Source organism: Peromyscus californicus, unplaced genomic scaffold, assembly GCF_007827085.1.
Source record: "Peromyscus californicus insignis strain IS unplaced genomic scaffold, ASM782708v3 Scaffold_4__1_contigs__length_199733344, whole genome shotgun sequence".
Classification (NCBI taxonomy): Eukaryota; Metazoa; Chordata; class Mammalia; order Rodentia; family Cricetidae; genus Peromyscus; species Peromyscus californicus.
In genome coordinates, this window is record NW_026294562.1 from 22,636,719 (window position 1) to 22,657,710 (window position 20,992).

General features: G+C 38.2%; 1 pseudogene; it reads right to left on the bottom strand.

The window, feature by feature from the left end:
- The window catches only part of LOC128094990 (cytochrome P450 2C25-like), a 51,818-nt pseudogene extending 37,435 nt beyond the window's left edge, over positions 1 to 14,383 (bottom strand).
- Positions 14,384 to 20,992: the final 6,609 nt, after the last annotated feature.

A 20,992-nucleotide genomic window follows, 5' to 3' on the forward strand; every position in this document is an offset into this window, starting at 1 on the left:
TGAGACAATGGTATGCTCAACCATAAATAGGAGAGCTATATCACAATGCTTCTTCCTAAGGCTTAGGGATCATTATGGAAGAGGGGGCATAAAAAGACAGAGGTGGTGGGTGACAAAAAGGAGACAGTGTCTCATGAACACAGCAAGGCAGCTGCACATGTCAGTTTAAAACAATTGTGACAACATTCACAAGACCCATGTAAGTTTAAGCCAGACCAAATCATAGTATGGAGAGGGGAAGTGGGTACAAAGTCCCACCAATAGTCAAGAAGCTACTGGCACTGCTTAGCTCTGGAGAGAAGTTGAGTCATTTTTCTTTAAGAGTGTAGCCCCTAGTAAGTCAAACATAATCCAGAAGAAAGCCATACATACAAGATATTTGTCAACCACCATCAAAGAAGCTTCTGTTTACAGTAGATGATGATGAACACAGAGGATACAAAGGGCAAAGGTGCAAAGAATAAGATATTGCAAAGTGTTCATCCCTAAATATTATGTACTGCACCCTTTCCTTGAAAGACTCAAGGATCATTGAAGAAGAGGGGACAGAAAGAGGGTAAGAGCCAGAGGTGGTGGATGACTATGCTGTGGGATGTTCTGTATGGCAAATGTGTTGCTGATTAGTCAATAAATAAAACACTGATTGGCCATTGGCTAGGCAGGAAGTATAGGTGGGACAAGGAGGAGAATAAGGCTGGGAAGTGGAAGGCTGAGTCAGAGAGACACTGCCAGCCGCCATGATGACAAACAGCATGTGAAGATGCTGGTAAGCCATGAGCCATGTGGCAAGGTATAAATTTATAGAAATGAATTAATTTAAGCTATAAGAACAGTTAGCAAGAAGCCTGCCACGGCCATACAGTTTGTAACCAATATAAGTCTCTGTGTTTACTTGGTCAGGTTTGAGTGGCTATGGGACTGGCAGGTGAGAGAGATTTGTCCTGACTGTGGGCCAGGCAGGAAAACTCTAGCTACATGACTACAAGGAAATGATGTTCCGGGCAGCGCATGGCAGATGCACATATCAACTCACAGAAAATGTGACAGTATGCACAAGACCTGTGCAAGTCAAAGCCAGAAAAAGTCCAAACATGGAGATGGAATTTGAGCATGATGTTCTGCCTCTAATGGAGACGCTGTTAGCTTCTGGAAGAGGAAGGGTCAGTTTTCTCCAAGAATGTATCCCCTGATAAATCAACAATGATTTATTGGAAGGTCACACAAACAAGAATATTTGATGAGCACAAGTTGGCATTTGAGAAACAAAATATTAAAAAATGGTTTGGAAGAAAATGTGGATAGATGTGGGAAGAACTGGAGGAGGGAGGATGAATATAATCAAAAATGAGATAACTTTGTAGGGTTAGTGAGGCGATAGGCCATAGGAAAGAATCTAGTACCAATTTTGCTTGACCAGCATAATTCTTTACTATGTTCTAAATCATATCCTTATAGATATAGGTAAGTGTAGCTACCACCCCTTACTAAAAAGATCTCTTTTTACAGCAAATGGAGACCATTCCAGAAAGCCACTATTGGGTTAATGCAGACACCAACAGATTGTGGAAAACCCAGCCTTGCTGTGGGATGTTCTGTATGGCAAATGTGTTGCTCTGATTGGTTAGTAAATAAAGCACTGATTGGCCAGTAGTCAGGCAGGAGGAAGTATAGGCAGGACAAAGAGGAGAATAAAGCTGGGAAGTGGAAGGCTGAGTCAGAGACACTGCCAGCCGCCACCATGACAAACAGCATGTGAAGATGCTGGTAAGCCATGAGCCATGTGGCAAGGTATAGATTTATAGAAATGGATTAATTTAAGATATAAGAACAGTTAACAAGAAGCCTGGTATGGCCATACAGTTTGTCAGCAATATAAGTCTCTCTGTTTACTTGGTTGGGTCTGAGCGGCTTTGGGATTGGCGGGTGAGAGAGATTTGTCCTGCCTGTGGGCAAGGCAGGAAAACTCTAGCTACACAGCCTCAACATACACAAAACATCACAACTTCTGCATCTATGACTCAGTAATCAACACAGAAGTGAAAGCAGCAAGACTCTAAGAATTAGAATATCAAGAAGTCACCTATAAAACTGTCTCTCCTAGAAATGACTACAAAACAACACTGGAAAAATGACAAAATCAGTAAATGTGCTAATGTGGAAAGGGAAATTTTTCACAGAGTCCTACCACTAGACCAGCAACTCCATACAATGAATGACTCCTGGGGTAAGGATAATTATTCTCTCCAAAGCTTAAGCTCTATTATTTGCAGTCCAAGTGCAAAGTGGTCAGCACTGAAATTATATATATGTTATCCAACAACAAAAAGTATTCAAGAGGTTGTATATGTATGTGCTCATTTACATACATTTACACAATAATAAAGAAAAAGATGCTCTCAATTTGAGAGTGGGAAAGACATGAGAAAGAGACAAGGGAGGGCATTGGGAAGGGATAGAAGGAAAAAAGGGGAGGGGAATCATGCAAAAGTATTTCAACTAAAACTTATTTTTTCTTTTTTTTATTTTATAATTTGATTTAATTTTACATATCAGCCATGGATTCCCCTGTCCTCCCTCTTCCTGCCCCCCAATCTCCCCCCAGCCCATCCCCCATTCCCATCTCCTCCAGGGCAAGGACTCTCCTGGGGATTCAGTTCAACCTGGTAGATTCAGTCCAGGCAGGTCCAGTCCCCTCCTCCCAGGCTGAGAAAAGTGTCCCTGCATAGGCCCCATGTTCCAAACAGCAAGCTCATGCATTAAGGACAGGTACTGGTCCCACTGCCTGGGTGCCTCCCAAACATTTCAAGCTAATCAACTGTCTCACTTATCCAGAGGGCCTGATCCAGTTGGGGGCTCCTCAGCTATTGGTCACAGTTCATGTGTTTCCACTAGTTTGGCTATTTATCCCTGTGCTTTATCCAACCTTGATCTCAACAATTCTCACTCATATAATACCTCCTCTTTCTCACCTCAACTACATATGGAAAAACAAAAAACCCAGGATAGCCAAAAGAATTCTGTACAATAAAATAACCTCTGGGGGCATCACAATCTATGGTGATATTTTATTTGTATTAAAATGTTATTTTTATGTTAATAAATAAAGTTGCCCAGGGGTCAGAGCTATTAGCAAGCCATAGGAAAGCAGGGCAGTGGTGGCGTACGCTTGTAATTCCAGCACTTGGTAGGCAGAGCTGGGTAAGTCTCTGTGTGTTCAGGGATACAGCCATTATTGGATACACATGCCTTTAATCTTAATACCAATCATGGAAAACCTGGAGGCCTATACAGACAGGCCGTGAGGAGGCGGTCATGTGGTTGGGTTTACAACCAATGAGAAGGCAGGACAGGAACTCTATATAAAGACTTTAACACAGGGGTAGCTCTGGTTCGGAGAGGTAGGACCACCGCAGGAGGAAGGGTAAGGTTTTAGCTCTTAGCTCTGACCTCTTGGCTTTCTTCTTTGCATTGGTTCTGTGTTTCTTATTTAATAAGAAGGTTGGATACATCTACATTTGGTGCCCAACGTGAAAAGAATTCATTAAAAACCACTTGGCTTGGCTTGGCGGCAGGTCCGGTTTCCGGCCTGGGCGGCCCGGCTGCCTAGCTTGGGCCCAGGCCTGACTGACCCGCAGCTGGAGCTACTTGCAACTGCTACAAACAACTCAGGCCTGCCCTGCCGAACAGGGCCCCTGCCTGTAAAGCCAAGGCTTGACTCGGCTCAAGCGGCTACGCTTTCTCTCTCTCTCTCTCTCTCTCTCTCTCTCTCTCTCTCTCTCTCTCTCTCGCTGGATTCACACCTCGAACACCACCTGGGATTCTACTGTTCTACCCAGACTTGGTAGGTCAATTAACATATCTATTTAAAAGAGAATTTTTTTCTACATTAAAAAAAATGGGCTTTATGTGTACATTGGAAGAAAATTGGGCTTTGTTTGAAATTTTAGGCACTCTGACAATGGAACAACTATATGAAAAGATTAATATTGAATGAATTATTCAGTTTATTACTTTTCTTATCCTCATTTTACTATTTAAAAAGATTGTCAACTTAAGTGCCAGGATAACAGTCTTAGAAAAACTTGTTAAACCGGTAAAAATGAATTATAGAGAAATTCAAATTCAGACAGAAGAAATAAATAGTGAAGTTGTTTCAAAATTGGATCATAAGGTTACAGAAAGAAAGCCAGTTTTCACACAATCACCCTTAATTTATCCAGTAGCCGTACAGCAGCTACCTGATGAAGAGAATGAACAAAATACTTGGGTTCCAGTTGAAATGTTAGACTTACGAAGATTTAAGGAGGCAATAGCATCTTATGGCATCCACTCCCCATATGTAAAGCAAATGTTAAACACCTGGTCAACTTGTAATAGGATTCTACCAAAGGACTGGCGGGAATTGGCACAAGCTGTTCTTGAACCCGGACAAAATCTCCAGTGGAAAATGTGGTTCAGTAATGAGGCTAAAAATATAAAAAGACAATGGAGGGATAGCAGAATACAAGTCTGCCAGGATCAGCTTATTGGAGAAGGCCAATATGCTTCAGTACAAACACAATGTTCATTTGATGTCCAAACCCTAGTTCTATGTCGAACAGCAGCTTTGAATGCATGGGACAGAGTTGAAGAACCAGGAAAAAAAAAACTGAGTCATTTACAAAGGTTATACAGGGCCCCAAAGAATCTTTCACAGATTTCTTACAAAGATTGACTTCAGCAGTACAAAAAATGGTCCCGAATTCACAGGCTAGTCAGATAATAATTGAATCTTTAGCCTTTGAGAATGCAAATGCAGCATGCAAAAGAATAATCAGGCCGTTAAAGGCAAGATCTGCACCTTTGGAAGATTGGATTAGAGATACAGTTAATGTAGAGGCTTATGACCATGATGATATGTGGGTAGGAAAAGCAATTTCAAAAGGTTTGAGCAATGTTAGATGTTTTGGATGTGGAAAGCAAGGACATTTGAAAAGGGATTGTAAACAGGTCATTCCTAGAAATAATGTTTCTTCAAGGAACAATGGCAACAGAATGCCCCTTCCTTCTGGAGTATGCAGAAGGTGTGGTAAGGGAAAACACTGGACCAATGAATGTAGATCAACAAGGAACAGACAGGGTAACCCTCTGCCTCGAGCTTCGGGAAACTCCCAGAGGGGCCTCAGGCAGGCCCCCAGAGTAAATCCAGTTCAAACCTTTCCTGCAGTTGTAGAGGAAACCCCTATTCAAAGCAACAAAATAACCAAATGTCTATTGGAATAAATCATGTTAGTCGAGATGATGAAACAGAGAAAATAGGAAATACAGGAAAAAACATAAAGAAAATTTTTTGGCAAACTTCTATTAATGAACAAAGACCAAAACTAACAATAAAAATAAATGGTGTTTTGTTGTCTGGTCTGGTAGACACAGGTGCTGACATTACCATAATTGCACCAGAATTTTGGCATCCAACTTGGCCTCTTCAGGGGGTAAACATTCAACTGTTAGGAATTGGGACATTATCTAGAGTGAAACAAAGTGCAAGATGGCTTGAATGTATAGGTCCAGAAGGACAGAAAGGAAAATTAAAACCATATATGGCTAACATAGCTATGAACCTGTGGGGTCGAGACTTGTTACAACAATGGAATACTCAGATTAATATCCCTCCAATCTCAGAAACAAATCATAAATTAGTACATGTTTCTGAGAGAAATATTAAAAGATATTATTCTGATGAGTGCTCACCAGCCATCCATGTCATACAAGAACAGGGCACAACAACTGATAATCTTCCAAAAACACTAACAGCTCTACCTTTAAAATGGTCAACAGACAAGCCTGTATGGGTTCAGCAATGGCCTTTAACAACAGAGAAACTCCAGGCTTTACAAGAGCTGGTGGAAGAACAGTTAAATGCTCATCATATTGAAGAATCAACCAGCCCTTGGAATTCTCCTGTATTTGTTATAAAAAAAAATCTGGTAAATGGAGAATGGTAACAGACCTTAGAGCAATTAACAAAGTAATTCAGCCAATGGGCTCTTTACAATCTGGGATTCCTTTGCCTACTCTGTTACCAAAAGGGTGGCCTCTCATAGTTATTGATTTAAAAGACTGTTTCTTTTCAATACCCTTACAAGAAAAAGACAGAGAAAGATTTGCTTTCACAGTGACTACTTATAATAATTCTCAACCGGTTAAAAGATTTCAGTGGAGGGTTCTCCCACAGGGAATGTTGAATAGCCCAACTTTGTACCAATATTTTGTAAAACAGCCATTAGAAGTGGTATGTAAAAAATTTCCTAAATCTATAATTTATCATTATATGGATGACATTTTATTAGCTGATTCAAATGCAGAAACTTTAGAAAGAATGTTTGAAAAAGTAAAGAAAATTTTGCCTTGCTGGGGATTACAAATTGCTTCAGAAAAGGTACAAAGAGGAGATTCTATTAATTATTTAGGATATAAAATAGAACTTCAAAAAATTAGACCTCAAAAGGTGCAAATTAGGAGAGATTGACTACAGACTCTTAATGACTTTCAAAGATTATTTGGAGACATTTCTCATCTAAGAACTATTGTTGGGGTAAAAAATGATGAACTGAATAATTTGTTTAAAACCTTAGAAGGTGATAAGGACTTAAATAGTCCAAGAGAATTATCACCTGAAGCTGAGAAAGAATTGGCCTTGGTAGAAAAGAAAGTACATGAAGGGCACGTAGATCGTATTGATCCAAAGCTGGATTGCATTTTGGTTATTTTACCTTCTAGGCATTCCCCAACAGGAATATTAATGCAAAGGGAAGATATTATATTGGAATGGATATTTTTACCAAATAAACCAAATAAAAAATTAAAAACTTATGTGGAAAAAATCTCTGACTTGATTTGGAAAGGAAAATTGAGACTTCGTCAATTAGCAGGAATAGACCCAGCAGAAATTGTCATACCTTTAACTAAGGAGGACATTGAAAAATTATGGATAGAAAATGAAGCTTGGCAAAAAGCTTGTAGTAATTTTTTGGGAGAAATTAACAGCAAATATCCCAAAAGCGATAGAATTGATCTTATAAAGAGAGCTGATTGGATCTTGCCTCGAATTGTGAGAAAAAAACCCATATCTGGAGTTTGTACATTTTATACAGATGCCAACAAACAAGGAAAGGCAGGTTACAAATCAGAAAATTTAAGTAAAGTGGTTCAAAGTCCTTATAATTCAGTTCAAAAATCAGAATTGTATGCTATTCTGTTGGTATTAATGGATTTTTTCAGAACCTCTCAATATAGTAACTGACTCTCAGTATGCTGAAAGAGTAGTATTACATATTGAGACTGCAGAATTTATCCACGATGCTTCAGAATTAACTTCATTATTTATTCAATTATAAGATACAATCAGAAAAAGGAGTCATCCTTTATATATAACTCACATTCAATCCCATACTGGTCTGGCAGGCCCTCTAGCACAAGGCAATGATGAGATTGATAAATTATTGATAGGAAATGTGCTGGAGGCCTCAGAATTTCATAAAAAACATCATGTCAATAGTAAAGGTTTAAAAAAGGATTTTTCCATAACCTGGCAACAAGCCAAAGAAATAGTAAAGAAATGTCCTACTTGTTCCTTCTACAATCAAACACCATTACCAGCAGGATGTAACCCAAAGGGTACTCAGAGGAATGAAATCTGGCAGATGGACGTGTTTCACTTTGCAGAATTTGGAAAACTGAAATATGTACACCACACTATCGATACTTATTCAGGATTTCAATGGGCAACTGCTTTGAGTTCTGAAAAAGCTGATTCTGTAATCACTCATTTGCTAGAAGTTATGGCCATTATGGGTATACCTGCACAAATCAAAACTGATAATGCTCCATCATATGTCTCTGTTAAAATGAAACAGTTTTTTGCTTATTATAATATAAACCATGTTACAGGTATACCACATAATCCTACAGGTCAAGCAGTTATAGAAAGATCAAACAGAACTCTAAAGGATATGCTAAATAAACAAAAAGGAGTAACAAAACCCCCCAGAAATAGACTACATAATGCTCTATTAACTTTGAATTTTTTCATTCCCAATGAGAAAGGAACAACAGCTGCAGAGAGACATTGGATAATAGAAAAAACTACAGAATATAACCAACCTATATACTTTAAGGAAGTGCTGACCTCAGAATGAAAACCAGGATATGTGTTACATTGGGGACGAGGTTTTGCTTTTATTTCTACAGGAGAAGATAAGCTGTGGGTACCATCAAAATTGATAAAGGTTCGATTTGAACAAGAGAGACCTCTTAATTAGAGGAGGTGATAGTTCATCAACTATCGTAAACATCCAATTTAAACTGACTTACACCAGTAAAAAATGCCTTTTCATTTAATCAGATAACTTGTCAAAACGAACATCCCCAAAAAACCTTGGGAAAAGTTTTTTGTTTTTGTCTTTTAGGAGAATGAAGATTAAGGAATCTGAAGAACACTGGACAAATGAGACAACTGAAGAAAAGTTACAAATCATCTATCCTAAGAAACAGAGTGAAATGGTGTATGGGTATGTTATCTAAAAAATTTTTATGTCTTCCTAAATGTTTGTTTCTGCTTTTCCTTAAAGATTTAACACTATTTAACTTCTAATAGTCCCAGTTCAATTAAAATTTAAAGCTGACTTTGGAGTTGGAGAATGGCTCTCTCCTTCTTTAAACTCAAGCATGTTGTTAAAACGAAAATGCAAACTCCCTGTATCATGCCAGAAGAAAAGAGTCATCTTCTGCTATGGGACAGGAGAAAAGCCAAATTAATTAAGGGACTATTCTATTACTAATCTCAACTCTTTGATTCTATTCTGATTCTTTAAACTTTTCTTAAAGTATGAATTTTATATCAAAATTTACAAGATTAATATATATAGATATATATACATTTTAAACTTTGTTAAGATATAAATGGTCATATAGAGTACTAACTAATTCTAAAAAGTCGCATATATAGTCTTTGTGTTCGAGTCTCTTATCAGTTTTTTGCAGGAAATCACGGTCAGGCCTAACATCAACTGAAGTCTCCAAGAAGAAGATGGGGCCCCACAATAACAACAATTCCACGTGGACAATAATAACATCACTAAGCTGACAAACATTATCTACAGATCAGCTTTGGACTACAAAGTGCTCAGAGCAATTTTGAGAGAGCTAGTTGAGATGATCCAGTCTCAAAGACTACTTGAATAAGGATTTGAGATAAACCCTGAATTTTGGCATTATACACAGACTGGATAACGAAGGATATATTTACCTTTCCTAGAATTTGACAATTAACCTAAAATTTTTCTTTCAGGATAAAGATACCTTCGCCCATACCCAGCAGGAAGCAATTTTAAGAATACGACGCCCACATTCCCAAAGAGGTGGTGTGGGGCGGTTGGTTTTTTTGGTCTTTTAATGGGTTTTGGGTCTGGGATAATTTTCATTGATTAGGGGGGTTGGTTACAAGTTGTTGTCAAGGGTTAGGAAAAAGGCTAAGCAAAGGAGATTAGATTTAAGGTTCTTATTAAAAAAAAAAAGAAAGAAAAGAAAAATGTAAATACTTTACATTGGATTGGATTGTTTTATATTGTATACAAATTATATATATTGAAATTGATATTGTTAGAAAATGTTATATATATTTTTTTAATTGTACCGTTCATCTAACAATGTAATGCAATTTTCTGATCCTTGAATGTTATTACCAACTATTAGGATATAAAGAAATGAAAGTTAGTAGTTAGATATTATAATAGAACTTGTAGTTATATTAGGTATGTTTTCAAGATTGAGTAGATATATTTTAGATAGACAGGTTATCTTCAAACTGTTCAGAGATCTACAGAATATGGCATTTAAAATGTTTTAATAACTTAGAAAATTTTTCTTTTTTGTTATGACTATGAGACATGTCGGCTCCTGGAAGTACCAATCTACTTCAGAGAAAATATGGGCATTGAAGAAACTGTATATGGAGTTAGCTTTCATTGTGGCAAAAGTTAGCCACTGGACAACAAAGTATCCTTGAAACAACTGCTGACAAAATGAACAGACAGGACATGAAACAAAGGACTACTGATTCTTGCCAAAACAAGTGTGGTTATGGCTTTATAAAAAGGCATCTTCAGAGGCCAGGACAATATGGCACCATCCCTGAAGTGGCCTTCGCAATTCGGAAAAGGTACAGTGCCCTTTTCTTCAAAGGCAGCTGAACAGGCAGTGGGCCGATGGCCTCTGATGTGCAATGGAACAGCAGCTGAAACAGTTATTCTTGAAGAGTAACTAAGCTCACGCCTCTCAATAGTAGACTGGCATTTGATAGAGGGATATGGAGAAGAATGGGATGCTGAGATGAAGCCATATATACACAGTCAAGAAGAATGGACAGCTGAATTCAAAAACCATCAACAATTTCCAGAATTTAAAATCCTGAATCATGATATGACACTAGTGGAATTCAGGTGTTTCTGGTACATGGACTACTCTCACTCAATGTGAGGTTGAACTGTTGACCTTGTGTACATCCTACTTCACAAATGAGTCTGTCAGATATGCTAAGCCTATAGGCTGAAGATGATGCCCCAGCACTTCGGAGAAACCTCAGGTGACTGTCCAGACAGCTGGCTGTTTCTGTCAACTCACAAATTTTTTGGAAGTTGCTTGCATGCACTTCCTGTTTTTATTTTCGTTAGCTAATATTATTTCCTTCTTGGGTCTCTGAGGGAGTTGAAGATTAGTTAGTTATAGTTGAAGGTTAGTTAGTTATAGTTGAAGATTAATTAGGATACATTTTGAACTTACCAAAATAGGATAGATAATGAAATTATTTTCTCTGAATTTGTCAAATACAAATGAACTAGACATTGTTTAGGTATTTATTACTTGTATATATTGTGTATAGTTATTGTACTTTTGTATATAGTTTTTCTTATATTAGTTATAAGCTTTTTCTTTTTTTTCCTTTTTATTAAAATAGAAAAGGGGAAATATGGTGATATTTTATTTGTATTAAAATGTTATTTGTATGTTAATAAATAAAGTTGCCCAGGGGTCAGAGCTATTAGCAAGCCATAGGAAAGCAGGGCAGTGGTGGCGTACGCTTGTAATTCCAGCACTTGGTAGGCAGAGCTGGGTAAGTCTCTGTGTGTTCAGGGATACAGCCATTATTGGATACACATGCCTTTAATCTTAATACCAATCATGGAAAACCTGGAGGCCTATACAGACAGGCCGTGAGGAGGTGGTCATGTGGTTGGGTTTACAACCAATGAGAAGGCAGGACAGGAACTCTATATAAAGACTTTAACACAGGGGTAGCTCTGGTTCGGAGAGGTAGGACCACCGCAGGAGGAAGGGTAAGGTTTTAGCTCTTAGCTCTGACCTCTTGGCTTTCTTCTTTGCATTGGTTCTGTGTTTCTTATTTAATAAGAAGGTTGGATACATCTACAACAATCCCTGACCTCAAGCTCTACTATAGAGCTATAGTAATAAAAACAGCTTGGTACTGGCATAAAAACCAACATGTGTACCAATGGAATCAAATTGAAGACCCTGACATTAATCTGCACACCTATGAACATTTAATTTTTGACAAAGGAGCCTAAACTGTACAATGGTAAAAAGAAAGCATCTTCAACAAATGGTGCTGGCATAACTGGATGTCAACATGTAGAAGGCTACAAATCGATCCATATCTGTCACCATGCACAAAACTTAAGTCCAAGTGGATCAAACACTTCAACATAAATCCAGTTACTCTGAACCTGATAGAAGAGAAAGTAGAAAGTAGTCTTGAATGCATTGGCACCAGAGATCACTTTCTAAATATAACACCAGTAGCTCAGACACTGAGAGAAACAATCAATCAATGGGACCTCTTGAAACTGAGAAGCTTTTGTAGAGAAAAGGACATGCTGTGGGATGGTCTGTATGTCAAATGTGTTGCTGATTGGTCAATGAATAAATCACTGATTGGTCAGTGGCCAGGCAGGAAGTATAGGCGGGACTAAGAGAGAGGAGAATTGAGAGAACAGGAAGCTGGATGAGGGAGACACTGCTAGCCGCCATCAGGACAAGGAAGATGTAAAGTACCGGTAAGACACAAGCCACATGGCTAGGTATAGATTAATAGAAATGGATTAATTTAAGCTGTAAGAACAGTTAGCAAGAAGCCTGCCACGGCCATACAGTTTGAAACCAATATAAGTCTCTGTGTTTACTTGGTCAGGTCTGAGCGGTTGTGGGACTGGCGGGTGGCAGAGATTTATCCTGACTGTGGGCCAGGCAGGAATACTTTAGCTACAAGGACATGGTCAACAAGACAAAGCAACAGCCTACAGAATGGGAAAAGATCTTCACCAACCCCACATCTGACAGAGGGCTGATATCCAGAATATATAAAGAACTCAAGAAATTAGACATCAAAATGCCCAACAGTCCAATTAAGAAATGGGCTATAGAACTAAATAGAGAATTCTCAACAGAGGAAGCTCAAATGGCTGAAAGACATTTAAGGAATTGCTCAGCATCCCTAATCATCAGGGAAATGCAAATCAAAACAACTCTGAGATATCAACTTACATCCGTCAGAATGGCTAAGATAAAAAACAATGAAGACAGCTATGGTGATATTTTATTTGTACTGAAATGTGATTTTATTTGTATGTTAATAAGTAAAGTTGCCTGGGGGTCAGAACTAATAGCAAGCCATAACAGAAGCTTGGTGGTGGTGGTGCAAGCCTTTAATCCCAGCACTTGGGAGTCAGAGCTAGACAGATCTCTGTGTGTTCAAGGGTACAGCCAGGATGGAGACACCCGCCTTTAATCTCAATACCAATCATAGAAGACCTGGAGGTCTGTATAGATGGGCAGTGATGAGGAGGTCATGTGGTTGGGTTTACAACCAATGAGAAGGCAGAACAGAAAGTCTATATAAAGACAAACACACAGGAAGTAGCACTCTTGCTGAGGAGGACAGCAGTGGCAGTGAAGGGTAAGATTTTTAGCTCTGACCTCTTGGGCTTTCATCTCTGCATTGGCTCTTTTTTTCTTATTTAACAAGATGGTTACATCTATAGACAGCTTATGCTGGAGATGATGTGGGGCAAGGGGAACTCTCCTACACTGTTGGTGGGAATGCAAGCTTGTACAGCCACTTTGGAAATCAATATGGTGCTTTCTTAGAAAATTGGGAATCAATCTCCCCCAAGACCCAGCTATACCACTCTTGGGCATAAAACATATTTTTAAACAAGAAAAAATTCTGAAACCACTAATAAATTTTTAAAAAAAAAATCATATGTGTCAAGCACAGATCGGTTTTGGTGGATATTAAATAAAGAGACAACACAAAGTAGGGTAGATAGTAAAGTAGGGGTGTATCTCAGAGGCATTTGTGGATGATCACAATCAAGACACAATTTACATGAATCTGAATGCAGTAAATATTTTTTAAACAAATAGCAATACAATTTTGATAACATGCTATTGCAGACACAGTAAATGATGAATATTCTATTACACTTGGCTAAGAAATGAAAACCATAAAACACATCATTGTTACCCAGGACTATAATCATTGACCTACAAGAATCCTGTATTACTCAGTTAATTTGCTTAAATCTCTGTATTCCAAGAAAATGAAAACAAATATCCTGATTGGGCTCTGTTATCATTATCAATAACATTTATTCTGTGGTGGAATGATCTACAAAGAGAAATTACACTTGTGCTAATGGAAATGTATATTCCTGTAGCTCGGCAGAAAATTAACATGATATTCATTGTTTCTTATTTAAAAACAAAGAAAAATTTTAGATAGGATGTGATCAACATGATATACACACATTCCTAGACTAAGATATAAGTGCATAAACCTACACTTACCATTGGTTTTCTTCAGTTCCTCCACAAGGCATTGTGCTTACTCTTGAACATGGTCCTCAATGGTCCTTTTACCCATGCCCAAATTCCGCAGAGTAATGAGTGAGAAGTGCCTTATCTCTTTCCATCTGCTTCCATTGCTTAAAACAATGCCTAAAAATGATAAAACACTAGAAATAGATTCTAGGAACAGATGAGAGATCTGATGGGTGGAAACCATAGAGAGGTCCAACCTGTATCTTAGGAAGAGGTCCAGGCCTTCCTTTCAGTCTTCACTGTCACTGTAAACACTGTGCAGCACTCACATGAACATGTACACTTACTTACCAAGGCCTTTAGTTATTCTTTCAGTTACTGGGAAGCTTCCTCTTCCAGCAAACTCCTCCCCATGATCAATCAGAGCTTCCTTCACTGCTTCATACCCATGCAACACCACAGTGGGCTTCATGCCCATGTACAGGGTGAACACAGGGCCATAGACTTTTGAAAGCTGGAAATAGGAAAGAAGAATGTAAATATTAGCAAATAAAAGTCACTTTAATCTCCATGGAGTCAACCTCATTCACACTGATATTATCATTCTCTGTATTTTAATAATTTTTATTCAGGCAAAATCAGCTTCAAATGGTTCTGAAGCCTATTTATATCACATTATGGTGATCATCAGTTATTGAACACCTACAGTGAACCATGTAATAGCTCAGAGCTCAGGTAGTTGTTACACAAAGATTACAACAAATTTTCACATCAGAACATTCAGCAGAACACTAGCCACCAGAACTCCATGTAAGTCACCCATCTACCTAATGACTGCCCCCTCTCTCAGTGCCTGTCTACCCTACCCACAGTCATCCCTCCCATCCTGCCCATTATGCCCCAGTCCCCCAACTCGGGAAGAAACACCCTGTAAAAACAGAGGCCAGTCCTCTCTGACCTACAGAAGTCCAGCCCACAGGTGTGGAGCACAATAGTCTATAGTGACAGTAACAATAATTGCTATGACCTAAACCTCTCCAAACAGCACCACCAAGTGGGTACTAAGTATTCAAATGCTTGAGCCTAAGGGGACATTTCTAATTTAATCCACACTTCTTGCATTTTTCCCCCTTCCTTGCACAAAAGCATTTACTTTAATGATGCCCATCACAATTTCTTGACTGTGCACCTTGGCACTATCCTGATCATAATCACTAACACTCACAGTAAACATGAATCTAGTTAATAATTATGTCATCACTGTTTGAACACAGAAGTCAGAAGAGTTTGCTCAAGTTTTGTAATCTTGCTCAAAGATTACAAGAAATAGCTACAAAAGTATCTAAGATAAACTTCAATAACCCAAAACATGGTTATTCTCATATTCAACGACACAAGCAGTAATTTGTTGCCCAATCAATTTGCTCTAAATTCCCAAAGAATAGATTTGAATAAAACAGTCTCAGTAGATTTCTTTTCATGCCTAAAGTAATATTTAATCTGGCACATTTCTAAGTCAGCATGATGCTTTGGACCAACTTTTTCTTTTACAGAATATTAGAATCCAAGTTAACTTAAAGAGAGATGGATCTCTGAGCTCAAGTGGTGTACATTTTTTTTTAAAATAAAAGATGTGTTGGTGATGCAGGGAGTATAACCAATCACCGTAATTCAATCAAGATGAATTGCCTCTTGGGAAAACTTTTTAGTGACCCTTCCTTACATTTTGTTTGTTAACTTGTCTCTTCTTCCATCAATATCACATAATTAAAAAAAGGTTTTGGTATTTTATAGAAAAATTACTAGTGCATATTCATTACACAATTGAACAGATTTCATAGTGCCATTTTTATTCAAGTATAGCATGACTGTGACATTATGAACATCTTTACCATGTTGATGCCTCCTCCTCTTTCTCTTCTGAAATACTCCCTCTTCTATGGCTAAGAAATTACTCTCTCAAAAAAAAGTAATAATTTATTCTGGTGCCAAATATGCAGGACCATGGCTGAGAAAATTGCAATAATGTTTTCCCCAATACCTTGTTCCAACATAGGAACAATTTCAAAGAAAACCATAAATGAGGCCTTCGTCAAATTTATCAGTGGAAGCATTAGGTAAGGTGATTATAAAATGTTGAGAAATCTGAGGTAACAGGCCTCAGATGCTTTCTGACATTCTTAGCATTTTGGTCATTAGAAGCTAGTGATCTATTTATATATTCAAAAAAATTACCAAATAGTCATACAGATGATAGCTTATACAGATTTGGGAAAAATTGATACAAAGGAAGCTGAGATGGCCTGAGGTCATTGGGTTCTAGACTTCCAAACATTCTAGCCTTTTCACAGCACTGAAGTTCTTTGTTTTTCTTAAAACATAGAAACATTTACTAAACAAACCTGGACTCAACATTATTATTTTATCAATTAGACAGATGAATTTTTTCCTAGGACAAATTCATAGTAATAATCAAAAATCACAGTGATTCTTAATTGTGCAACAGGATTAGAAAAATAAGAAAAGAAAAACAGGCTTTTTCAATCCACACTATAATGTCAGGTGAGCCAGCAGGTGTTCAGCAATTGGGGAGAGGGGATGGTGCATCTGTATATATGGCACCTTTTACCACAGGAAGTCATCTGGTGAGGCTCTCCCAATCTGAGAAGACCTGAGGTCACCAAGAGAGTTTGAGCCTGACCTGTGTGGACTAGGAGGGCCACAAAGACTCCTGCTCACTTCCCCTAAGTCACATAGGTAATGATATATATTACATAACCAACCAGAGCAAACCTGCTGCCTCCCTGAAATGGCAGTGTGAAGTGGGATGCAAGGCTGGGAGGCTTGCAAGGCAGATTTGATGGTGGTGTGTCAGTTCTAACCAGTCAGTCAGCCTTCATGATTACCTCTACTTTTAAGAAAGTAGCACTCATGAGGAGAATCCTCTAGAGATATAATTTTTTTTGACATGGTGGGTTCTGACAACTAAAATAAAGAAAATAATTGCATTACCAACATCATAAGTGTCTACCTTGCTTTAACTCAGAGAAATTTGAATCCAACATTTTAAAGATGAGAAGAAGAGGGAAGAGTAGAAGTAATGCAAAGATTTGATATAATATTTTAGAGGGATGCTCTGAAGTGGGTATGGTTTTGTGTTTGTAATTAATGCTTTTATCATTTTATAAATCTGTGATACAATGGTTGGTAGTTTTTGTGACTTACTCAGACAATTTTTTAAAGAGTGATGAATAAAGTTCCCCAGTGGTCATATAAGCACAGACGCACTATTTGATTAGGTGTCCTTAGACCAAGTTCAAGAACTAAGGAAGCCAAGAAAGAATCTATAATATCCAACCTAGGTACAGTAAAAGAGAAGTTACATTCAAGAATGTAATAATCTCTTTCAATGAAAGAGATATCTTGACAGAGTGTACCATTATGGGGATGGGGAGAAATTCGCAGCTAGGTAAAACCTCAGGAACTAACAAGATTGTCTCTAGCTAAGACTCATAGCAATGGTGGAGAAGATGTGTGAATTAGCTTTCCATGTACTCAGATTGGTATCTACCCTAATTGTCATCATAGAACCTACATCCAGTGACTGATGGAAGTAGATGCAGAGACCTACTGACAAGTTCTTGGCCAAGATCCTGGAGTTCAGTTGAAGAGAGGGAGGAAGGATTATAGGAGCAAGTGGGGGTCCGAACCATAATAGGAAAAACCATAGAGATAGTTGACTCAAGCCAGTGGGAGGTCATGGACTCTGGACTGACAGTAGGGGATCCTGCATGGGACCACACTAGGCCCTCTAAATGTGGGTGAAAGTTGTGTGGCTTGATGAGTTTGTGGGTCCCCTGGCAATGGGACCAGGACTTATCCTGGGTACATAAACTGGCTTTCTGGATCCCATGCCCTACGGTGTGATCCCTTACTCAGCCTCGAGGCAGGGGAGAGGGGCTAGGTCTGCCCCCAAAGTGGTATGCCAGCTTGTGTTGACTACCTAAGGGAGGCCTTATCCCCTATGAGTAAGGGCTGTGGGTGGGATGGTGGGGAGGTGGGGGGGAGTGGGAGAAGGTGAGGGAGGGGGAACAGGGGTTGGTATGTAAAAGGAAAGAAAATTTCTTTAAATGAAAAAAATTTTTAAAAAGGGTGTAAGAATCAAAGCTTCTCTCTATCACATCTACTTCCCTATAGTTAGCCAGGAACAGTGGATAATTTGGAAGAAGGGGGAAGTCAGGCCTTGAACGCTAAACCAGTACTGAGCGAATCGTGATAACACTCCATTGCCCCATTCCTTTTGTGTGTCAGCATATTTACCTTGTGGAATAACATTGACCTACCAGCCATGAACTTGTCACTACCACCCTCCCCAACTCACTGTGACCTGAAGAGAGGGTAAGACTACCTGTTGGGTGGAACTCGCAAAGAATCTTTTCTTGGTCTTGGTGTTTGCCACAATTCAGTGTGTAGATGAATCCAACCGTCTTATTAAATAAGAAACACAGAGCCAATTCAGAGAAGAAAGCCAAGAGGTCAGAACTAAGAGCCTTACCCTTCCTGCTTCAGCCAAGAGAGCTCTCCGAAAAAAAAGGGGCCTACTTCCTGTGTGTATGTCTTTAAATAGTCTTTCTGTTCTGCCTTCTCATTGGTTGTAAACCCATGCCTTGTCACTGCCTGTCTGTAAAGACTTCCAGGTCTTCTATGGTTGGGATTGAGATTAAAGGCATGTGTCTCCAATGCTGGCTGTATCCTTGAACACACAGAGATCTACCTAGCTCTGTCTACCAAGTGCTGGGATTAAAGGCATGCGCCACCACCCGCCACGCTCTTGCTATGGCTCTAATAGCTCTGACCCCCAGGCAACTTTATTTATTAACATACAATTAAAATCACATTTCAGTACAAGTAAAATACCACCACATTTCCCCTTTTCTATTTTAATAAAAAGAAAAAAAGAAAAAGGTTATAACTAACAAAAGAGAAACTATATATAAAAGTACAATAACTATATACAATATATACAAGTAATAAATGTCTAAACAGTGTCTAGTCCATTTGTATTTGAAACATTCAGAGAAAATAATTTCATTATCTATCCTATTTTGGTAAGTTCAAAATGTATCTAATTCACTTTCTATCCTAATTAATCTTCAACTATAACTAACTAACCTTCAACTATAACTAACTAATCTTCAACTCCCACAGAGACCCAAGAAGGAAATAATATTAGCTAACGAAAATAAAAACAGGAAGTGCATGCAAGCAACTTCCAAAAAATTTGTGAGTTGACAGAAACAGCCAGCTGCCTGGACAGTCACCTGAGGTTTCTCCACAGTGCTGGAGCATCATCTTCAGCCTATAGGTTTAGCATATCTGACAGACTCATTTGTGAAGTAGGATGTACACAAGGTCAACAGTTCAACCTCACATTGAATGAGAGTAGTCTATGTACCAGAAACACCTGAATTCCACTAGTGTCATGTCATGATTCAGGATTTTAAATTCTGGAAATTGTTGATGGTTTTTGAATTCAGCTGTCCATTCTTCTTGGCTGTGTATATATGGCTTCATCTCAGCATCCCATTCTTCTCCACATCCCTCTGTTAAATGCCAGTCTACTATTGAGAGGCATGAGCTTAGTTACTCTTCAAGAATAACTGTTTCAGCTGCTGTTCCATTGCACATCAGAGGCCATCGGCCCACTGCCTGTTCAGCTGCCTTTGAAGAAAAGGGCACTGTACCTTTCCCGGATTGCAAAGGCCACTTCAGGGATGGTGCCATATTGTCCTGGCCTCTGAAGATGCCTTTTTATAAAGCCATAACCACACTTGTTTTGGCAAGAATCTGTAGTCCTTTGTCCTGTCTGTCCTGTTTGTCAACAGTTGATTCGAGGATACTTTGTTGTCCAGTGGCTAACTTTTGCCACAATGAAAGTTAACTCCATATGCAGTTTCTTCAATGCCCATATTTTCTCTGAAGTAGATTGGTACTGCCAGGAGCCGACATGTCTCATAATCATAACAAAAAAGAAAAATTTTCTAAGTTATTAAAACATTTTAAATGCCATATTCTGTAGATCTCTGAAGGGTTTGAAGATGACCTGTCTAAAATATATCTGCTCAATTTTTAAAACATATCTAATATGACTACAAGTTCTATTGTAATGTCTAACTACTAACTTTCATTTCTTTATATCCTAATAGTTGGTAATAATAATATTCAAGGATCAGAAAATTGCATTGTTAAATGAACGGTATAAGTACAATTAGAAATATACATATAGCATTTTCTAACAATATCAATTTCAATATATATAATTTGTATACAATATAAAACAATCCAATCCAATGTAAAGTATTTAAAACTAGTAATTGTCTTTTTCTTCTTTTCTTTTTTTTCTTTTCTTTTCTTTTCTTTCTTTCTCTTTTTTTTAAACAAGAACCTTAAATCTAATCTCCATTGCTTAGCCTTTTTCCTAACGCTTGACAACAACTTGTAACCAACCCCTCTAAACAATGAAAATTATCCCAGACCCAAAAACCCATTAAAAAGACCAAAAAACCAACCGCCCCACACCACCTCTTTGGGAATGTGGGCGTCGTATTCTTAAAATTGCTTCCTGCTGGGTATGGGTGAAGGTATCTTTATCCTGAAAGAAAAATTTTAGGTTAATTGTCAAATTGTAGGAAAGGTAACTATATCCTTCATTATCCAGTCTGTGTATAATGCCAAAGTTCAGGGTTTATCTCAAATCCTTATTCAAGTAGTATTTGAGATTGGATCATCTCAGCTAGTCATCTCAAAATGGCTCTGAGCACCGTAGTTCAAAGCTGATCTGTAGATGATGGTTGTTAGCTTAGGGATATTATTATTGTCCACATGGAATTGTTGTTGTTGTGGGGCCCCATCTTCTTCCTGGAGACTTCAGTTGATGTTAGGCCTGGCCGTGATTTCCTGCAAAAAACTGATAAGAGACTCGAACACAAAGACATATATATGCAGCTAATTGAAGCCTTTTTTTCTAGAATTAATTAGTACTCTATATGACCATTCATTACTTAACAAAGTTTAAAATGTATATATAACTATATAACTATATATATTAATCTTGTAA